This window comes from Schistocerca nitens, chromosome 6 (genome assembly GCF_023898315.1).
Source record: "Schistocerca nitens isolate TAMUIC-IGC-003100 chromosome 6, iqSchNite1.1, whole genome shotgun sequence".
In the NCBI taxonomy this organism is placed as follows: domain Eukaryota; kingdom Metazoa; phylum Arthropoda; class Insecta; order Orthoptera; family Acrididae; genus Schistocerca; species Schistocerca nitens.
This window is the reverse complement of record NC_064619.1, coordinates 646,005,818-646,018,021: the sequence shown is the minus strand read 5'-3', so window position 1 is coordinate 646,018,021 and position 12,204 is coordinate 646,005,818. Positions and strand designations below refer to the sequence as shown.

The window sequence follows — 12,204 nt, the reverse complement described above, 5'->3', positions numbered from 1 at the left end:
AGCATGACTACGTGTTGCTGTGTTGTCTGTGTCAGTGCATGGTTATTTGAGTAACAATCGCAGTTGTACTTATAAAATGGTTCAAATGGCCCTGAGCACTATAGGACTTAACACCTTAGGTCATCAGTCCCCTAGAACTTAGAACAACTTACACCTAACTAACCTAAGGACATCACACACACCCATGCCCGAGGCAGGATTCGAACCTGCGACCGTAGCAGTCGCGCGGTTCCGGACTGCAGCGCCTAGAACCGCACGGCCACCACGGCCGGCATGTACTTATATTCACATGCATTATGCAATGTGATACACGAATCCAAATCTTTATATAATGTTTTGTATTCATATATCTTCTATTAATTGCGATTAAGTACAACAGTTTTTATTTAATTTCATATTCCTTCCTACAGATATATACGGCATTTGAAGATTTCCGTCTCTATAGTGCGTATTCGCTGATGCGTGCTACTTCTATGTCAATATTTATATATGACAGTAGGAGATCGGTACGCGCACGCCCGTGTGTTGTCAGTATTGAAAGACAAACAGTAAAACATTTCCTCTCCAATAGCCTACACTACTTGCCATTAAAATTGCTACACCAAGAAGAAAGGCAGATGATAAACGGGTATTCATTGGACGAATATATTATACTAGAACTGACATGTAATTACATTTTCACGCAACTTTGGTGCATAGATCCTGAGAAATCAGTACCCAGAACAACCACCTCTGTCCGTAATAACGGCCTTGATACCCCTGGGCATTGAGTCAAACAGATCTTAGATGGCGTGTACAGGTACGGCTGCCCATTCAGCTTCAGCACGATACCACAGTTCATCAAGAGTATTGACTGGCGTATTGTGACGAGCCAGCTGCTCGGCCACCATTGACCAGACGTTTTCAATTGGTGAGAGATCTGGAGAATGTGCTGTCCAGGGCAGGAGTCGAACATTTTCTGTATCCAGAAAGGCCCGTACAGGACCTGCAACATGCGGTCGTGCATTATCCTGCTGAAATGTAGAGTTTCGCAGGGATCGAATGAAGGGTAGAGCGACGGGTCGTAACACATCTGAAATGTAACGTCCACTGTTCAAAGTGCCCTCAATGTGAACAAGAAGTGACAGAGACGTGTAACCATTGGCACCCCATACCATCACGCCGGGTGATGCGCCAATATGACGATGACGAATACACGCTTCCAATGTGCGTTCACCGCAATGACGCCAATCACGGATGCGACCATCATGATGCACTAAACAGAACCTGGATTCATCCGAAAAAATGACGTTTTGCCATTCGTGCACCCTGGTTCGTCATTGAGTACACTATCGCAGGCGCACCTGTCTGTGATGCAGCGTCAAGGGTAACAGCAGCCATGGTCTCCGAGCTGATAGTCCATGCTGCTGCAAACGTCGTCGAACTGTTCGTGCAGATGGTTGTTGTCTTGCAAACTTCCCCATCTGTTGATTCAGGGATCGATACGTGGCTTCACGATCCAATACAGCCACGCGTATAAGATGCCTGTCATCTCGACTGCTAGTGATACGAGGCCGTTGGGATCCAGCACGGCGTTCCGTACTACCCTTTTGAACCCACCGATTCCATTTTCTGCTAACAGTCTTTGGATCTCGACCAACGTCAATGTCGCGATACGATAAACCGCAATCGGGATAGGCTACAATCCGACCTTTATCAAAGTCGGAAACGTGATGGTACGCATTTCTCCTCCTTACACGAGGCATCACAACAACGTTTCACGAGGCAACGCCGGTCAACTGCTGTTTGTGTATGAGAAATCGGGTGGAAACTTTCCTCATGTCAGCAAGTTGTAGGCGTCGCCACTGGCGCCAACCTTGTGTGAATGCTCTGAAAAGCTTATCATTTGCATATACAGCATCTTCTTCCTGTGGTTTTAATTTCGCGCCTGTAGCACGTCATCTTCGTGGTGTAGCAATTTTAATGGCAAGTAGTGTGTAACCCCGCAGTGGCTACGCTACTTACTCCTCTTTCCTGAGGGAAGTGGCAAACTTAATCAGCTCAAGGTCGAATTCATTAACGTTGATTTAATTTAACAACATCGTATAATTTTACTGTCACTGCAAATCTTTTTGGTTGCTACTGAGCAACAGAATTATACTCTTAAGAAGCTCTTACGTTTCTGGGTTCGGCTATTAGTTGCTAGATGCATGTTATTATAAAGCATGGCTGAAAACCATGAGCCGCACGAATGCTTGATTCGGACTGCAAGCCCCTCATGGGCCGCTGTTTGACGACCACTGCCATATACCACAGATAGACTATGCGACAGTCGTAGCGATCAGAGCCAAGAAACACAAAGTTGTCCGCAATTACGTCCAGGTTCTAGAAGACGACTGCATGAAAACTACAAGAAGTACAGTAAATAGACGCCAATACATCACTGAAGTCGCTGACACGAACTGTGCGCGAAGGCGCGACAGCAGCCCTTATCAGAGACTTGTTCATTGGGTTGCCTAATTGCAGGCGCCCAAGCATGGATGCGGCAATACGGAGCGGATGACTTCACTACATGTTCTGACGCACCTGTACTTAGGAGTTACACGTCAATTACCATGTACATGACATAGCTTTTGGAAAATGAACTCGACTCTCACGTCCGTGAGGTTTCACTTAAATACTAACTGGGTGTGTGGCGTGCCCACTCACGCATTATTCCTTTTTACACAGGGTGTTCGGAAATTACAGTTACAAATTTCTAGGACTTTTAGAGGGCAGTGAGTACATAAAATTTTGTATACGAACCCATGTCCGGAAACTTTATTCAGAGCTACAGAGCAACAAAGTTATAGGCGCCGGCGCCTGTAAATGTATGCACAGAATGATTCCATAGTGATGTTCCAAATTTTCGAGGATGATGGAGAAGGATAAATGTATCAATTCTAGGTGAGGGTCCCTGTACCAGAAACGAACGAGTCGTAAGTTTATAAGCGAAAACCAATCTGATGCCTCTGACAGTGGACTACATTTACTGGTACTGTTGTTGCTAAGAATGTAGGGTACGCAACTTTCAGAGGTGTTAGTATGGACCGAAACAAGTGAACATGGGCTCTAAAATGCGTACCTGAGGAGCACTTGTTCATCTTCGCTATTGTGAAACACGTCTCCTCTTTTGAGCAAGTCCTCATAGCCCTCAAAGTATGTCAGAGCCCATGTTTACCAGATATTTTCTTGTTCTTTACTACCACCCCTGAATGTTGTCTACCTTACAATCTGACCAACAGCAGTACCGGTACAGGTATTCCACTGTCAGAGGTACCAGAACAGCTTTCGCTTATAGGTGTAGACGCGTTCGTTTCCGGTACAGGGACTCTTACCTAAAATTGAAACATTTATCTTTCTCCATACTCCTAGAAAGTTTGCAACATCATCACGGAATCACCGTGCATGTCATACACATACAGGCTCTGGCGCCTATAACTTTGACGCTCTTTAACGACGTTGGATGACGTCTTCTTACATGGGCCCCTATTCAAAATATTATGTAATCACTAAACTAAACTAAACTCCGCCAGAACAGGCTATGAAGGCCCTACGGTACCCACCAGCCGCCGTGTCATCCTCAGCCCACCGGCTTATGGATGCAGATATGGAGGGGCATGTGGACAGTGCACCGCTCTCCCAGCCGTGTGTCGGTTTACGAAACTGGAGCCCGCAACTTCAGTGTACCCCGCTTGTCAACAGCGATCTGCACACCGGATGGTCAGCCATCCAAGTGCTAGCCCAGCCCGACAGCGTTTAACTTCGGTGATCTGACGGGAACCGGTTTTGCCACGGTGTCAAGGCCGTTGGCATTATATACTCGCTCCCTTCCACATATTCTAGAGGTCTGTAACGGGTATCTCGGAACGCCATGTATCAGCATACCAGTAAAATTATTAATCACCACCTTGGAAGGGGCGCACTGGTTGGTTTGGAGTGCTGTAGATGGTATAATTGGCACCAGGCGGTCGTGTGAACCTCCACCGCTGACATAACTCATGACACTCAAGGTGTGCGCGTGTGTGTGTGTGTGTGTGTGTGTGTGTGTGTGTGTGTGTGTGTGTGTGTGTGTGTGTGTGGGTGGGTGGGTGTGTGTGGGTGTGCCAGTCGGATATACGGAATCAGCGCACTGACAAGTAAGACGGGTCGAATGGACATGTGACAATAAGAGAGAGCTGTCCTCTTTGGACATTCCCGTGACGACGCGGTCAGTGAAGTTAGTCGATTTGCAAATTTAACAGTGGGAAGTGTTCAACAGTGGGAAGTGTTCAACGTGTCTTCAAGGAAAGGTCAACCGCTTGCTGCCATCTAGCACACCAGAAGAACAGCGGTCGAAAAAAGATCCTGACTGTCAGGAACTGCAGCCAAGTCCCGCCCCTTGTCAGGGAGAATCTGTTTACATCTGCACCCTGCAAATCACCTTACGATATGTATAGGAGGATACCTCTGGTATTATTATCTTCCAACCTCTCCCTGATACATTCACAATTAGCGTGTGAGGAAAAGATGATTGTCGGTAAAGCTCCGTATGACATTTAACTTTCTCGTCCTAATCATTTCGCGAAGCGTACGGGAGAGGAAGTCATATGTTGCAGGACTCTTCTTGCAATGTAAGCCCCCGAAAATTCAACAGTAAACCTCTCCGTCATCCGCAACGCCCCTCTTGCAGCATCCACCAGAGGAACCCGTCGAGCATTTCCGTAAATCTCTCCGGCAGAGTAAACGATCCCGTGATAAAACGCGCCTCTCTTGTTGTATCTTGCTTATATCTTCTATTAATTGTAGTCAAGAATCGGTCTCAATGAGTGTTTCGTAAGCCACTGTTTTCATTGATGAATTGTACTTCCTTCCGATTTTCCCAATGAATCACCAACTGAAATTTGCCTCTCCTGTGGTTTGTTCTGTGTCGTCAGTCGGATGGTTAGTGCTAAGTATGTTATGGTAATTACATACACAGTGACTTGTCGCCTATAGGGTCGTGGAATTGTAGTGGATGTCTTTGCCTATTTATGGATAATACATTACACTTAGGATCGATTAGGCCTACCTGTTCGTACACCGCTCCAACCTCTGCAGTTCTTCAGGTATTCCTCTGTTTCGCTGCAGTTTTCTGGCACTGCAACCATAGACAACTACACCAGGAGCAGATGCTACAGATGTTTGCAGGCCTACCTCAGGCAGGTTTCGACCGGACATTTCGAAGAGAACTGGGTGTAATAGACATTTAGAGTCGGGTACATCGACAGAAGTACATTGGTCACAGCTACACACAAAGTCGCACGTTTCAGTGGACTAAACAACACAGAATCTTGAGAGTAGCCGAATGGGGGTATGTAGTGTTCTCTGACTAATCACGATTTGACCTCTTTTCAAATGATGTAAGGCTTAGAGTGCACCAACTGTCGAATGAGCCGTTTAATCCGCTGTTTGTGGGGGCCGTAGCTCAGGTCGAAATTCAGTCTTGGTGTTTTTGGGTGTTCCTTGTACATGTCGTGGCCCTACCCATTCAGACTACTCTTAGCAGAAAGCAGAATGAGCCGGCCGCTGTGGCCGAGCGGTTCTAGGCCCTTCAGTCCGGAACCGCGCTGCTGCTACAGTCGCAGGTTCGAATCCTGCCTCGGGCATGGATGTGTGTGATGTCCTTAGGTTAGTTAGGTTTAAGTAGTTCTAAGTCTAGGAAACTGATGACCTTAGACGTTAAGTCCCATAGTGCTTAGAGCCATTTGAACCATTTGAAAACCAGAATGTTTATTTCAACATTGTCAGTGATCAAGTGTTGCCGTTTCGCGTGACGAATATGCCGTAGACACTCCCACCTTTTAAGATGACGACAGTTGTGTTCAGAGGGCTGGACTCACACGTCCATAGTTTGACGAACACCCAGACATCCTATTGCACCTCAACTGGCCTCCTAATTCGCCCGATCTTAATTCCATAGAAAATATCTCACTGAAATGGCCAGTCAACTTCCCTGAAATTTGGTATTTGTACGTGATCTGGTCAGCAATGGGAGTTTTCAGCTGGATATGGCGTACCTGAATATACTTCTGGACGCTCTTCCATCCCGAATTGAGGCCATAGTAAAGGTGTTACTTGATGTCCCGTACGGCGGACGAATTTTTTGTTCAGTCTGCTCATTTACCGAATGTCAGTGTATTTTCTGGCTATTAACTACACGAGGGAGAGTCTGTCACTCGGCGGCTGATACCTTATATGGTTGACTTATTGCACAAATATCCTGCGAAGATTTTTACGTCTGTACCATTATTTTGTTCGTTAGCTGTCTCTCTTGTTAGACGCTCCCTCTTACCTGACCATCTACTAGTGTTCTGTATCAAATACGTGAACGGCCATTTGAGCACATTTAATTTTAGTTCTTATCTTTTATTATCTGTTCCACCACGCCATAAATATAGCCGTTGGCGTTCGATTTGCACTGGCGGTGCTCCATTTTCACCAAAGACCGCCAAGACTGGCTTAACGGAGCGTCTGTGTCCGCGCGGGGCCGGGCCGCGTCGTGCATTATTCTGCCGGCTCCTGGTGGCCGGATGGCGCGTCGGCCGTGTACAGCCGGCTCGCCTGGTTATGTCGTTTATTCATAGCGCAGCACGCGCCCCCACAGTGGCGGACACCGCGTTGCTCGTGTTACGCCAGCGTCAGTCGTGGGCGGAAGCGCCGCCGCCGATCAGGCTCCCAATCAAGACTGGCTATTTCCGTGCGGAGCAGGTAACAGGTCTCTCTTAGGCTCTCGTCACATGAGATGTGCAGCTTACGGGGTCTCAGCGTCATTGGTGAACGTTCAGAAACGATATAGCACAGGGGCGGCCGCGAATTGTGCTCTTGAGCTGTACTCTGCCTCGCGTGCCGTAACACCAAGCCCCGCTACACACTCCCCGACCCCCACCACCACCACAAGAGTGGTAGGAGGGGGGGGGGGGGCGAGGGGAACAGTGAATGCACCGTATTTAGATGGCAATACAGTCGTACTGCCTGTTACTTGATTTCATGTTTCTCAACAACATAGATCACAAAAGAGACAAATATTCAGCATTATTTAATTATTTTGAACACACAATTTCATCTGATACATATTGTCGGTATACAGACAGACACAATTTTACGCGTTTTTTGTAATCCGGTTGCCACGTAAACCTGACTTCTTTACCGTGTTTAGACGGCAAAGCAGTCTCACTGCCTATTGCTTGGTTTAATATTTGTCAGCATGATAGATCAATAACGAAACAAATCTCACATATTACTGAATTATTTTTAGCGCCCTGAAGACGTAATATAAATTTACTGGTAAAATTGTTAGCATATGGACAGACACAGACAATTTCACAGATTTTCGCACTCAGGTTGCCACGTAATCATAAATTATTTAGTTTCATAATGGGGAAAAGATCTTTCACTCACATGTGTCGACCGAAATATTGTAGCACTTTTACAACCTTATTATGGAGATGTGGAAACTCTAACTGAGGAAGACAATATACACGTCCTGGATAGCTTTAAAGGGAAAGGATTTGTCTTTAAAATGAGAATTACACTGCAGATTAATCAATTATTTCTGCATATTCACAGGGGTGCTTTTAAGTGAAACGGCAAATGGTCTCGATAACAGCTGGAAAACAAATATAAGACTGGAAATGTCCTCAAAAACGTTTAGAAATCCATCCTTGTAATCCTTTTAACGCCATAATGAATTCTTCAAACTTCACTCTTTCTTTAACGCCAGTTTGTTTAGGGAACTGGATTGTGTTTGGCAGAATTTGTCCTTTCCACAATGCGATTTTATTTTTAAATTCATCCTCACCAAATCAGAAATTTATTTCTCACCTTGAGATGTCTTACTGTGGGCAGTGTGCAGTCAAGTCCACTTAAAATGAGAGGGTTCAATCCATTCAAGATATTCTAATTTTCGTTCTTGTACTCTTCTTTCCCTCGTATGTTTAACAATAGCTGAGTTTAAACCGAAAAGCGTCCAGGGCATCTCCCTTGACGTAACCATCGTACTTTGCGATAATCTATAAAGTCTCCATAATCTCGTTCATTTCCGCCACAAACGGATGCAATTGCCAGTGGAATAATGCGAGCGACTTAATAAATTTTACTATTCATACCACCAATTTCATCATGTGCTCAGTGCCTGCAGATTCAACGCAAAGTGCTTCTTGATTTACAGTACGATGAATCATGTCTGTTTATCGATGTAATTTTTTGCTCTTTCACTGTCAACAAAATCTTTGAAGTCCTTCTGCATAGTATTCGTTCTATCCTCTTCTAGAGGAGCGATATTCGCTGAAGTGAGACATACACTTTACAGTAACAACTGTTTATTACAAGAACTAAGCTAAGTACAACCTCTGAGAATAATGTCTACGAAACTTGAGAACAGGAACGTATCGAAGGTAGGGAAGATTAACGACGACACATTCCCACGAGACTGGTAACTCATAGGCAGTCAACTGGTAACGAGGCGATCCCACAGACTGGTGGAAGCGCAGCGCCGGACGTGACTCACGACGGGATCTTGGGAGGTTATGAACCCCTCAGTGCTGATACTCGTAGATATTGCTGTTTGTGTGCCAAATTTGATTTGGGAGGAGATCCTGGACATACATACGCACAGTCTGCTTTATGTGTAAATATATATAGCAAAATTAGCCACCGATTTTTTTTACGTTTTCTGCTGCAATTGATTGTATTATCGGATCTCTGTTTTAAGAAATATGATGCAGTGGCCTCGCAAAATGGTGCCGTGTCCGACGTACTTCGAATTTGGACCTATGAAACACGCCATATTCGCGATTTACCTCATTTTGAAATATTTTTGAGAACGAAATACTTACGTTTTTATCTTCTTTTTATTCTTTGTTTACCCACAGAAAAACTAAAATAATGATCTCTCAGAATCATTCTCCACGTCGCAGCATTAGGTACATCTTACTAGAAGAACCATACTTACACTTTTGTGGTAGACGTACTTCGTTATTAAAAGTAACTTTTCCTCGTTTGATATGTGTCGAGCTGGGGGAAAACTTAAGAATGCGTCCGGAGTCACTTGATGAAGATATATATCACAAACATATATAGGATATTGGAATGTAGGTATGAAGTCCATCTGCTAATATAAATCATAGAAATTGTGATACAGTGCGCTGAAAACTATATTTTAAGAAAAATGCGCGGAATATGGTATAGAAGTTGATAGTGGATTGTGCTGGCTGACTAGATAAGGCTGCGAAACAAATGAGAAAACAGCGTTCGATAAACGCCATCATGACGTAATGTGTGTAAAAATACGTGTCGGCATATTGAAACATAATTGTACAAAATACCGTCGTATAAAACGGAAGGTTCCGTAAAATTTAAGCTGTACTCCTACGTTCCTGCCGAATCACCACCTCGGAAATTGGAGCTTAACGAAAATCTATGTCGAAAGTGTCTGTACAAGTCAACCCTTGCGGCAACTCTTGGACAACTTTCAGCTCTACTTGCTGACAGTTCGAGGAACGGCGTAAACTTGGACCAGCCGTTACCTTATTGTTCTCTCTTACTGCAGACAAGAGTAAGAGCTACTTGGTCACTTAGTCTCAGTGAAAACACGGCGTAAGAAGGTAGTGATCCAAAAATTTTGTTACAGTTCTTTGGTGAAGAGACTTGCCATTCGTAAACCGCGGTGTTTGTTGCGTCCTAAATAGAGGTAATAAGAGTCGTCCGTGACAAGCACTGATTAATGTTACTTACGGTAAGGGGATGGTTCAAAGAACAACGTGCATGTAATCTACTAGTCCTCACATATCAAATGTGCTCTAAATGCGGGAAAAATTTAAATTAATGTGCTCTAAATGTGGGAAAAATTTAAATTAACGATGAGTAGGCTCTGAGCACTATGTGACTTAACTTCTGTCACCAGTCGCCTAGAACTTAGAACTAATTAAACTTAACTAACCTAAGGACATCACACACATCCATGCCCGAGGCAGGATTCGAACCTGCGACCGTAGCGGTCGCTCGATTGCAGACTGCAGCGCCAAAAACCGCACGGCCACTCCGACCGGCACGATGAGTAGGAAAACCAATCCTGTGGTGTTATAATACAGTATCAGTGCTACTTGACATAGTCACATCTATGAAATATCGAGATATTACGTTTCAAAGCGTCACGATATGGAAAGAGCACGGGAGTTTGGTTGTAGGGAAGACGAATGGTGAACTTAAGTTTGTTGGGAGCATTCTAGGAAAGTTTAGTCCACGTATAAAGGAGATGCATGCAGAATACTTGTGCGACTCATCCTTCAGTACTGATCGAGTGTTAGGATGCCCATTGGTTGGGATTAAAAAAAGACGTTGAAGCACTGCAGAAGTGTGCTGCTAGATTTATTACCCGTAGGTTCGACCTACACACGAGTATTATGGAAATCGCTGGAGGGAAGAAGACGTTCTTTTCGCGAAACGCTATTGAGGAAGTTTAACGGGCATTTGCTACGGACTACAGAGCGATCCTACTACCACCGACATACATCTCGCGTTAGGACCGTGAAAAATCGTAACTCGCACGGAGGCAGGCAGACAGTCGTTTCCCCACACTCCATTTGCAAGTGGAACAGGAAGGGGAATGACTAACAGTGGTACAAGTTATACCCCGCCATGCACGATATGGTGGCTTGCGGAGTGCTTGTGTATGTAGATGCAGGTGTAGATATGCCCATCATCATTCGATAACAGCAATACCAGTTTCGATACAAGCCACATCTCGGGTGCGCTTTTGCATAACACCAAGTCTTTCTCCAGCTTCTGCTTTTCACGCACACGACTGTGGAAGACGCTACCCTGTAACCTGCGTCCTCTTTAAAATGGCTCAGTGTTATCCTGTATTATTGGCGTAGTTTATCTCCCAGCATATATAAGTTATTTTATTTTTGTCCAAAAGGCAAAAGGGGAGCAGTATATCTGTCAGACTGTAAACTATCCGTGCTTCTCTCATCCATCCCAATTGTCGTTTCCTTCCTTCCACCTCATCTGCTAATTTTACCCTATCGTTTCTCGCTCTTCCTCTAACCAGTTATTACAATCATTATTATAACATTAAACATAACAAATCAGTTAATTATACTGGATTTCATAGTTGCCTCTTGTTGGACACTTCCAAATGTGGAGGCCTGTGTCATGTATCGGGAGGTAATTGGTGCAGGTCCCAATAAAGTAGCTTCTTGTAGTTGGTAGATAGAATTTTATCAGTACCAATGGTTTTCAAGTGCGCACTAAGACCACCTAGTACAGCTCCCAGTGTGCCGAGAACCGTTAACACCGATTTAACTGGTTTACGAGAGAGTCGCTGTAGCTTGATTTCCAAGTCTTCTTATCTGTAAAATATTTCAGGTTGGTTCTTGTCGATTTTGCTGCCACCTGGGACGACGATGTCGGGGATCCACAGTTTCTTTGTCTCCAGAACTATACTGACTGATATATTTTTTCCAACATTCGATCTGTCTGAAGGCGGACGTCCTACAGTAATTTGGCATGTTTGTTTTTGACAACTTTTTCTGGCTTGTGACGGCAGCATTTCCTTGCCACCGTTAGACGGCATTTTTTTCATAATTTTCAGTGGCAACTTCGTACTATATCATTACGCCGTTGCTTGTCACCAGCCTGAGCGATATTTTTGCAAGAGGCCAAATGACGTCCATCACCTTGTCGCCTGCTGGTGATTACACCATATATATACAGGGTGAGTCACCTAACATTACCGCTGGATGTATTTCGTAAACCACATCAAATACTGACGAATCGATTCCACAGACCGAACGTGAGGAGAGGGGCTAGTGTAATTGGTTAATACAAAACATACAAAAATGCACGGAAGTATGTTTTTTAACACAAACCTACATTTTTTTAAATGGAACCCCGTTAGTTTTGTTAGCACATCTGAACATATAAACAAATACGTAATCAGTGCCGTTTGTTGCATTGTAAAATGTTAATTACATCCGGAGATATTGTAACCTAAAATGACGCTTGAGTACCACTCCTCCGCTGTTCGATCGTGTGTATCGGAGAGCACCGAATTACGTAGGGATCCAAAGGGAACGGTGATGGACCTTAGGTACAGAAGAGACTGGAACAGCACATTACGTCCACATGCTAACACATTTTTATTGGTCTTTTTCACTGACGCAC

General features: G+C 44.5%; 1 protein-coding gene across 11 annotated transcripts in view; it reads left to right on the top strand.

Moving 5' to 3' along the window:
• LOC126262390 (hemicentin-1) overlaps positions 1-12,204 on the top strand; it is a 1,144,740-nt gene that overhangs the window by 484,544 nt on the left and 647,992 nt on the right. The window lies entirely within an intron of this gene.